Below are 9,371 nucleotides of genomic sequence, written 5' to 3' on the forward strand. Positions count from 1 at the left end.
ATGTACAATGATGTTTTTAAAAAAAACAGTCAAAATGCGCTCCACTCGGGCTGAAAACGCTGTTGGGGACATTTCATTAATGTTGACTACAAATCAAAAACTAAGCATTTTTCAGCTGAAATAATGAATGTAGTCCTCTTAATTCTTGCTTCTAAAGCATACGCAAGCAGAAATTTCAATGTACAATGATGTTTTTAAAAAAAGGGTCAAAATGTGCTCCACTCGGGCTGAAAACGCTTGTTTGGAACATTTCATTAATGTTGACTATAAATCATAAACTAAGCATTTTTCAGCTGAAATAATGAATGTAGTCCTCTTAATTCTTGCTTCTAAAGCATACGCAAGCAGAAATTTCAATGTACAATGATGTTTTTAAAAAAACAGTCAAAATGTGCTCCACTCGGGCTGAAAACGCTTGTTTGGGACATGACATTAATGTTGACTATAAATCATAAACTAAGCATTTTTCAGCTGAAATAATGAATGTAGTCCTCTTAATTCTTGCTTCTAAAGCATACGCAAGCAGAAATTTCAATGTACAATGATGTTTTTAAAAAAAGGGTCAAAATGTGCTCCACTCGGGCTGAAAACGCTTGTTTGGAACATTTCATTAATGTTGACTATAAATCATAAACTAAGCATTTTTCAGCTGAAATAATGAATGTAGTCCTCTTAATTCTTGCTTCTAAAGCATACGCAAGCAGAAATTTCAATGTACAATGATGTTTTTAAAAAAACAGTCAAAATGTGCTCCACTCGGGCTGAAAACGCTTGTTTGGAACATTTCATTAATGTTGACTATAATTCATAAACTAAGCATTTTTCAGCTGAAATAATGAATGTAGTCCTCTTAATTCTTGCTTCTAAAGCATACGCAAGCAGAAATTTCAATGTACAATGATGTTTTTAAAAAAACAGTCAAAATGTGCTCCACTCGGGCTGAAAACGCTTGTTTGGGACATGACATTAATGTTGACTACAAATCAAAAACTAAGCATTTTTCAGCTGAAATAATGAATGTAGTCCTCTTAATTCTTGCTTCTAAAGCATACGCAAGCAGAAATTTCAATGTACAATGATGTTTTTAAAAAAAGGGTCAAAATGTGCTCCACTCGGGCTGAAAACGCTTGTTTGGAACATTTCATTAATGTTGACTATAAATCATAAACTAAGCATTTTTCAGCTGAAATAATGAATGTAGTCCTCTTAATTCTTGCTTCTAAAGCATACGCAAGCAGAAATTTCAATGTACAATGATGTTTTTAAAAAAACAGTCAAAATGTGCTCCACTCGGGCTGAAAACGCTTGTTTGGGACATGACATTAATGTTGACTATAAATCATAAACTAAGCATTTTTCAGCTGAAATAATGAATGTAGTCCTCTTAATTCTTGCTTCTAAAGCATACGCAAGCAGAAATTTCAATGTACAATGATGTTTTTAAAAAAACAGTCAAAATGTGCTCCACTCGGGCTGAAAACGCTTGTTTGGGACATTACATTAATGTTAACTATAAATCATAAACTAAGCATTTTTCAGCTGAAATAATGAATGTAGTCCTCTTAATTCTTGCTTCTAAAGCATACGCAAAAAGAAATTTCAATGTACAATGATGTTTTTTAAAAAACGGTCAAAATGTGCTCCACTCGGGCTGAAAACGCTTGTTCGGAACATTTCCTTAATGTTGACTATAAATCATAAACTAAGCATTTTTCAGCTGAAATAATGAATGTAGTCCTCTTAATTCTTGCTTCTAAAGCATACGCAAGCAGAAATTTCAATGTACAATGATGTTTTTAAAAAAAACAGTCAAAATGCGCTCCACTCGGGCTGAAAACGCTGTTGGGGACATTTCATTAATGTTGACTACAAATCAAAAACTAAGCATTTTTCAGCTGAAATAATGAAAGTAGTCCTCTTAATTCTTGCTTCTAAAGCATACGCAAGCAGAAATTTCAATGTACAATGATGTTTTTAAAAAAAACAGTCAAAATGTGCTCCACTCGGGCTGAAAACGCTGTTGGGGACATTTCATTAATGTTGACTACAAATCAAAAACTAAGCATTTTTCAGCTGAAATAATGAATGTAGTCCTCTTAATTCTTGCTTCTAAAGCATTCGCAAGCAGAAATTTCAATGTACAATGATGTTTTTAAAAAAACAGTCAAAATGTGCTCCACTCGGGCTGAAAACGCTGTTGGGGACATTTCATTAATGTTGACTATAAATCATAAACTAAGCATTTTTCAGCTGAAATAATGAATGTAGTCCTCTTAATTCTTGCTTCTAAAGCATACGCAAGCAGAAATTTCAATGTACAATGATGTTTTTAAAAAAACAGTCAAAATGTGCTCCACTCGGGCTGAAAACGCTTGTTTGGGACATTACATTAATGTTGACTATAAATCATAAACTAAGCATTTTTCAGCTGAAATAATGAATGTAGTCCTCTTAATTCTTGCTTCTAAAGCATACGCAAACAGAAATTTCAATGTACAATGATGTTTTTTAAAAAACGGTCAAAATGTGCTCCACTCGGGCTGAAAACGCTTGTTCGGAACATTTCCTTAATGTTGACTATAAATCATAAACTAAGCATTTTTCAGCTGAAATAATGAATGTAGTCCTCTTAATTCTTGCTTCTAAAGCATACGCAAGCAGAAATTTCAATGTACAATGATGTTTTTAAAAAAAACAGTCAAAATGCGCTCCACTCGGGCTGAAAACGCTGTTGGGGACATTTCATTAATGTTGACTACAAATCAAAAACTAAGCATTTTTCAGCTGAAATAATGAATGTAGTCCTCTTAATTCTTGCTTCTAAAGCATACGCAAGCAGAAATTTCAATGTACAATGATGTTTTTAAAAAAAGGGTCAGAATGTGCTCCACTCGGGCTGAAAACGCTTGTTTGGAACATTTCATTAATGTTGACTATAAATCATAAACTAAGCATTTTTCAGCTGAAATAATGAATGTAGTCCTCTTAATTCTTGCTTCTAAAGCATACGCAAGCAGAAATTTCAATGTACAATGATGTTTTTAAAAAAACAGTCAAAATGTGCTCCACTCGGGCTGAAAACGCTTGTTTGGGACATGACATTAATGTTGACTATAAATCATAAACTAAGCATTTTTCAGCTGAAATAATGAATGTAGTCCTCTTAATTCTTGCTTCTAAAGCATACGCAAGCAGAAATTTCAATGTACAATGATGTTTTTAAAAAAACAGTCAAAATGTGCTCCACTCGGGCTGAAAACGCTTGTTTGGGACATTACATTAATGTTGACTATAAATCATAAACTAAGCATTTTTCAGCTGAAATAATGAATGTAGTCCTCTTAATTCTTGCTTCTAAAGCATACGCAAACAGAAATTTCAATGTACAATGATGTTTTTTAAAAAACGGTCAAAATGTGCTCCACTCGGGCTGAAAACGCTTGTTCGGAACATTTCCTTAATGTTGACTATAAATCATAAACTAAGCATTTTTCAGCTGAAATAATGAATGTAGTCCTCTTAATTCTTGCTTCTAAAGCATACGCAAGCAGAAATTTCAATGTACAATGATGTTTTTAAAAAATCAGTCAAAATGTGCTCCACTCGGGCTGAAAACGCTTGTTTGGAACATTTCATTAATGTTGACTATAAATCATAAACTAAGCATTTTTCAGCTGAAATAATGAATGTAGTCCTCTTAATTCTTGCTTCTAAAGCATACGCAAGCAGAAATTTCAATGTACAATGATGTTTTTAAAAAAACAGTCAAAATGTGCTCCACTCGGGCTGAAAACGCTTGTTTGGGACATGACATTAATGTTGACTATAAATCATAAACTAAGCATTTTTCAGCTGAAATAATGAATGTAGTCCTCTTAATTCTTGCTTCTAAAGCATACGCAAGCAGAAATTTCAATGTACAATGATGTTTTTAAAAAAACAGTCAAAATGTGCTCCACTCGGACTGAAAACGCTTGTTTGGGACATTACATTAATGTTGACTATAAATCATAAACTAAGCATTTTTCAGCTGAAATAATGAATGTAGTCCTCTTAATTCTTGCTTCTAAAGCATACGCAAAAAGAAATTTTAATGTACAATGATGTTTTTTAAAAAACGGTCAAAATGTGCTCCACTCGGGCTGAAAACGCTTGTTCGGAACATTTCCTTAATGTTGACTATAAATCGTAAACTAAGCATTTTTCAGCTGAAATAATGAATGTAGTCCTCTTAATTCTTGCTTCTAAAGCATACGCAAGCAGAAATTTCAATGTACAATGATGTTTTTAAAAAAAACAGTCAAAATGCGCTCCACTCGGGCTGAAAACGCTGTTGGGGACATTTCATTAATGTTGACTACAAATCAAAAACTAAGCATTTTTCAGCTGAAATAATGAATGTAGTCCTCTTAATTCTTGCTTCTAAAGCATACGCAAGCAGAAATTTCAATGTACAATGATGTTTTTAAAAAAAGGGTCAAAATGTGCTCCACTCGGGCTGAAAACGCTTGTTTGGAACATTTCATTAATGTTGACTATAAATCATAAACTAAGCATTTTTCAGCTGAAATAATGAATGTAGTCCTCTTAATTCTTGCTTCTAAAGCATACGCAAGCAGAAATTTCAATGTACAATGATGTTTTTAAAAAAACAGTCAAAATGTGCTCCACTCGGGCTGAAAACGCTTGTTTGGGACATGACATTAATGTTGACTATAAATCATAAACTAAGCATTTTTCAGCTGAAATAATGAATGTAGTCCTCTTAATTCTTGCTTCTAAAGCATACGCAAGCAGAAATTTCAATGTACAATGATGTTTTTAAAAAAAGGGTCAAAATGTGCTCCACTCGGGCTGAAAACGCTTGTTTGGAACATTTCATTAATGTTGACTATAAATCATAAACTAAGCATTTTTCAGCTGAAATAATGAATGTAGTCCTCTTAATTCTTGCTTCTAAAGCATACGCAAGCAGAAATTTCAATGTACAATGATGTTTTTAAAAAAACAGTCAAAATGTGCTCCACTCGGGCTGAAAACGCTTGTTTGGGACATGACATTAATGTTGACTATAAATCATAAACTAAGCATTTTTCAGCTGAAATAATGAATGTAGTCCTCTTAATTCTTGCTTCTAAAGCATACGCAAGCAGAAATTTCAATGTACAATGATGTTTTTAAAAAACACAGTCAAAATGCGCTCCACTCGGGCTGAAAACGCTGTTGGGGACATTTCATTAATGTTGACTACAAATCAAAAACTAAGCATTTTTCAGCTGAAATAATGAATGTAGTCCTCTTAATTCTTGCTTCTAAAGCATTCGCAAGCAGAAATTTCAATGTACAATGATGTTTTTAAAAAAACAGTCAAAATGTGCTCCACTCGGGCTGAAAACGCTGTTGGGGACATTTCATTAATGTTGACTATAAATCAAAAACTAAGCATTTTTCAGCTGAAATAATGAATGTAGTCCTCTTAATTCTTGCTTCTAAAGCATACGCAAGCAGAAATTTCAATGTACAATGATGTTTTTAAAAAAACAGTCAAAATGTGCTCCACTCGGGCTGAAAACGCTGTTGGGGACATTTCATTAATGTTGACTACAAATCAAAAACTAAGCATTTTTCAGCTGAAATAATGAATGTAGTCCTCTTAATTCTTGCTTCTAAAGCATTCGCAAGCAGAAATTTCAATGTACAATGATGTTTTTAAAAAAACAGTCAAAATGTGCTCCACTCGGGCTGAAAACGCTGTTGGGGACATTTCATTAATGTTGACTATAAATCATAAACTAAGCATTTTTCAGCTGAAATAATGAATGTAGTCCTCTTAATTCTTGCTTCTAAAGCATACGCAAGCAGAAATTTCAATGTACAATGATGTTTTTAAAAAAACAGTCAAAATGTGCTCCACTCGGGCTGAAAACGCTTGTTTGGGACATGACATTAATGTTGACTATAAATCATAAACTAAGCATTTTTCAGCTGAAATAATGAATGTAGTCCTCTTAATTCTTGCTTCTAAAGCATACGCAAACAGAAATTTCAATGTACAATGATGTTTTTTAAAAAACGGTCAAAATGCGCTCCACTCGGGCTGAAAACGCTTGTTCGGAACATTTCCTTAATGTTGACTATAAATCGTAAACTAAGCATTTTTCAGCTGAAATAATGAATGTAGTCCTCTTAATTCTTGCTTCTAAAGCATACGCAAGCAGAAATTTCAATGTACAATGATGTTTTTAAAAAAAACAGTCAAAATGCGCTCCACTCGGGCTGAAAACGCTGTTGGGGACATTTCATTAATGTTGACTACAAATCAAAAACTAAGCATTTTTCAGCTGAAATAATGAATGTAGTCCTCTTAATTCTTGCTTCTAAAGCATACGCAAGCAGAAATTTCAATGTACAATGATGTTTTTAAAAAAAGGGTCAAAATGTGCTCCACTCAGGCTGAAAACGCTTGTTTGGAACATTTCATTAATGTTGACTATAAATCATAAACTAAGCATTTTTCAGCTGAAATAATGAATGTAGTCCTCTTAATTCTTGCTTCTAAAGCATACGCAAGCAGAAATTTCAATGTACAATGATGTTTTTAAAAAAACAGTCAAAATGTGCTCCACTCGGGCTGAAAACGCTTGTTTGGGACATGACATTAATGTTGACTATAAATCATAAACTAAGCATTTTTCAGCTGAAATAATGAATGTAGTCCTCTTAATTCTTGCTTCTAAAGCATACGCAAGCAGAAATTTCAATGTACAATGATGTTTTTAAAAAAAGGGTCAAAATGTGCTCCACTCGGGCTGAAAACGCTTGTTTGGAACATTTCATTAATGTTGACTATAAATCATAAACTAAGCATTTTTCAGCTGAAATAATGAATGTAGTCCTCTTAATTCTTGCTTCTAAAGCATACGCAAGCAGAAATTTCAATGTACAATGATGTTTTTAAAAAAACAGTCAAAATGTGCTCCACTCGGGCTGAAAACGCTTGTTTGGGACATGACATTAATGTTGACTATAAATCATAAACTAAGCATTTTTCAGCTGAAATAATGAATGTAGTCCTCTTAATTCTTGCTTCTAAAGCATACGCAAGCAGAAATTTCAATGTACAATGATGTTTTTAAAAAAAACAGTCAAAATGCGCTCCACTCGGGCTGAAAACGCTGTTGGGGACATTTCATTAATGTTGACTACAAATCAAAAACTAAGCATTTTTCAGCTGAAATAATGAAAGTAGTCCTCTTAATTCTTGCTTCTAAAGCATACGCAAGCAGAAATTTCAATGTACAATGATGTTTTTAAAAAAAACAGTCAAAATGTGCTCCACTCGGGCTGAAAACGCTGTTGGGGACATTTCATTAATGTTGACTACAAATCAAAAACTAAGCATTTTTCAGCTGAAATAATGAATGTAGTCCTCTTAATTCTTGCTTCTAAAGCATTCGCAAGCAGAAATTTCAATGTACAATGATGTTTTTAAAAAAACAGTCAAAATGTGCTCCACTCGGGCTGAAAACGCTGTTGGGGACATTTCATTAATGTTGACTATAAAACATAAACTAAGCATTTTTCAGCTGAAATAATGAATGTAGTCCTCTTAATTCTTGCTTCTAAAGCATACGCAAGCAGAAATTTCAATGTACAATGATGTTTTTAAAAAAACAGTCAAAATGTGCTCCACTCGGGCTGAAAACGCTTGTTTGGGACATTACATTAATGTTGACTATAAATCATAAACTAAGCATTTTTCAGCTGAAATAATGAATGTAGTCCTCTTAATTCTTGCTTCTAAAGCATACGCAAACAGAAATTTCAATGTACAATGATGTTTTTTAAAAAACGGTCAAAATGTGCTCCACTCGGGCTGAAAACGCTTGTTCGGAACATTTCCTTAATGTTGACTATAAATCATAAACTAAGCATTTTTCAGCTGAAATAATGAATGTAGTCCTCTTAATTCTTGCTTCTAAAGCATACGCAAGCAGAAATTTCAATGTACAATGATGTTTTTAAAAAAAACAGTCAAAATGCGCTCCACTCGGGCTGAAAACGCTGTTGGGGACATTTCATTAATGTTGACTACAAATCAAAAACTAAGCATTTTTCAGCTGAAATAATGAATGTAGTCCTCTTAATTCTTGCTTCTAAAGCATACGCAAGCAGAAATTTCAATGTACAATGATGTTTTTAAAAAAAGGGTCAGAATGTGCTCCACTCGGGCTGAAAACGCTTGTTTGGAACATTTCATTAATGTTGACTATAAATCATAAACTAAGCATTTTTCAGCTGAAATAATGAATGTAGTCCTCTTAATTCTTGCTTCTAAAGCATACGCAAGCAGAAATTTCAATGTACAATGATGTTTTTAAAAAAACAGTCAAAATGTGCTCCACTCGGGCTGAAAACGCTTGTTTGGGACATGACATTAATGTTGACTATAAATCATAAACTAAGCATTTTTCAGCTGAAATAATGAATGTAGTCCTCTTAATTCTTGCTTCTAAAGCATACGCAAGCAGAAATTTCAATGTACAATGATGTTTTTAAAAAAACAGTCAAAATGTGCTCCACTCGGGCTGAAAACGCTTGTTTGGGACATTACATTAATGTTGACTATAAATCATAAACTAAGCATTTTTCAGCTGAAATAATGAATGTAGTCCTCTTAATTCTTGCTTCTAAAGCATACGCAAGCAGAAATTTCAATGTACAATGATGTTTTTAAAAAAACAGTCAAAATGTGCTCCACTCGGGCTGAAAACGCTTGTTTGGGACATTACATTAATGTTGACTATAAATCATAAACTAAGCATTTTTCAGCTGAAATAATGAATGTAGTCCTCTTAATTCTTGCTTCTAAAGCATACGCAAACAGAAATTTCAATGTACAATGATGTTTTTTAAAAAACGGTCAAAATGTGCTCCACTCGGGCTGAAAACGCTTGTTCGGAACATTTCCTTAATGTTGACTATAAATCATAAACTAAGCATTTTTCAGCTGAAATAATGAATGTAGTCCTCTTAATTCTTGCTTCTAAAGCATACGCAAGCAGAAATTTCAATGTACAATGATGTTTTTAAAAAATCAGTCAAAATGTGCTCCACTCGGGCTGAAAACGCTTGTTTGGAACATTTCATTAATGTTGACTATAAATCATAAACTAAGCATTTTTCAGCTGAAATAATGAATGTAGTCCTCTTAATTCTTGCTTCTAAAGCATACGCAAGCAGAAATTTCAATGTACAATGATGTTTTTAAAAAAACAGTCAAAATGTGCTCCACTCGGGCTGAAAACGCTTGTTTGGGACATGACATTAATGTTGACTATAAATCATAAACTAAGCATTTTTCAGCTGAA

Source organism: Hippichthys cyanospilos, unplaced genomic scaffold, assembly GCF_059441005.1.
Source record: "Hippichthys cyanospilos isolate Australia breed blue-spotted pipefish unplaced genomic scaffold, RoL_Hcya_1.0 HiC_scaffold_25, whole genome shotgun sequence".
Classification (NCBI taxonomy): domain Eukaryota; kingdom Metazoa; phylum Chordata; class Actinopteri; order Syngnathiformes; family Syngnathidae; genus Hippichthys; species Hippichthys cyanospilos.